Below are 2,254 nucleotides of genomic sequence, written 5' to 3'. Positions count from 1 at the left end.
GGGGAGAGAGATTGGAGGAGGGGAGAGAGAGACAGAGAGTGAGAGGGAGAGAGATCGATAGATAGGGAGAGAGCGAGGGAGGGGGAGAGAGGGAAAGATGGCTGGAGAGAGAGGGGGGAGAGAAGGACAGATAGAGGGAGGGAGCGAGCGAGAGGGGGTTCTGATAGAGAGAGAGGGAGGGAGGGAGGGAGGGAGGGAGGGGGGCGGGGAAGGAGATAAAAGGATAGAGGGCGGGAGAGAGAGAGAGAGAGAGAGAGAGACAGATAGATAGAGGGGTGGACGGATAGAGAGAAAGGCGCGCGGAGATGGGGGCCCGTCCGTGCACACGCCTCCAGAAGGTCACGTCTCTCTCTCTCTTCTCCTCGCCCCCACGTGTCCGACTGTACCTGGGTGAAGGGATGGAGGAGGGAGGGGTGGAGGAGGGAGGGATGGAGGGATGGAGGAGGGAGGGTTCCAGCAGCCTGTGAGGGAGCTTTGTGTGTGTGCGGAAGGAAAGCAGAGATGCGAGATGCGAGATGGAGTAAAGCAGGCGACCTATGCCGTGAAGAGAGATTTTTTTTAGATTATTTTATTTTTCATATATATAATAAAAAGACTTTCACAGCTGACATGTATTTGAAGGCTTGTGTCTGTATCAGATAATGTGCTTATGTAATGTCCCGCGTAAACTCTTATTTTACTTTGCTGAGTAATAACACAACATGAGGTTCAGCTCGGCTTTAATCGCTCGGAGCGAGACGTCACTGAGCCTGACACGTTTCACCCATAGTTCCTAAATATACAAAGTACATTATACTTTTCCCTTTATTTATTTTATTTTTTGAGAATCATTTATAGGTGGATATACTGTATACTGTGTGTGTATGTGTAGAGAGAGAGAGAGAGAGAGAGAGAGAGAGAGAGAGCGATATCAAGATATATATATATATATATAGAAAGATAGATTGATAAAGATAGATGGATACAGTATAGATATTGATATCGACATATAGGTAGATATAGAAATATGGATATAGATATATTGATATAGTTAGGTATACATAGGCAAATAGATATACTGTAGATGGACATGGATATAAGATATACAGCTATATATACAGTATATATATATTTGTATAGGTATCTCTCTGTATAAAGATGCAGTAAAGGTAAAGCTATACAGTATAGATAGATAGAGATATAGGTAGAGATATAGATAGATCCACACAAAGATATAGATAGATATATGAATATAGAAATATAGATAGACATATGGATATAGGGATATAGATAGACATATGGATAAAGGGATATAGATGCACATATGTATATGAAGATATAGATAGACATATGGATATACTGTATATATACAGTATACAGATGGAGATGTAGGTCCAGATATTGATCGATACACACAAAGATATAGATAGACTTATGAATATAGAGACATTGATAGACATGTATACAGAGATATAGATAGACATATGAATATAGAGATATAGATCGACATATGTATCGATAGACATATGAATATAGAGATATTGATTTGGGTATTTAGGTAGATGTACACGAGGTTTTTGTGATGGAGGTCGACAGAGAAATGTGTTTCCAAAGACGAGGAGAACGCAAGCAGCCACACTGGAATCAAAAAACTATCTGTGGCCCGTCCCCTTTTTTTTTTTTTTTTTTTTTTTTCTCCTCACACTTCGCAGACAGATCTAGACACGAAGACAAACATTGCAAAAACATCACCTCTCTGATGGAAGCTATAACTTTGTAGCACGTGGAAATTGGAAAACATCGATTCCACCCCTGACGGAGCGACCTTGGGATTAAAGTTTGAGGTGTCACCTTGGAGCAGGGCTTTGCATTATTCCTCAAATAAGATCATAGTATTGTTTGTGTTTGGCGGATTCCACTACATCTGGGTTCACGCCAAATTCAGTTTCTCAAAAATTGGCCTCAGATTGTTGTTTCACGCTGGGTTATGAAATCAATTTGAGTGCCACAGCAGCTCACATCAAAATAGTAAAAAATGTAAAAAATGTGTTAAAATACAATTGCTAATGAAATTACATTGAACCAGAAATATGAACTTAAGGATAAATAAAATGGTAAAAGAGGTACAATGAACCCTAATGATAAACAACAAATTCAACAGGAAAACTAACAGAAAAGAAATATAAAAACAATGCCACCAAAATAAACAAGAACAATTTGGATAATTCATGTAATTTTCTAAAATGTAATTAAGATTGAATTTCTAAAAGCTTTT

Source organism: Zeus faber (assembly GCF_960531495.2).
Source record: "Zeus faber genome assembly, chromosome: 7".
Lineage (NCBI taxonomy): Eukaryota > Metazoa > Chordata > Actinopteri > Zeiformes > Zeidae > Zeus > Zeus faber.
This window is presented reverse-complemented; position numbering follows the sequence as displayed.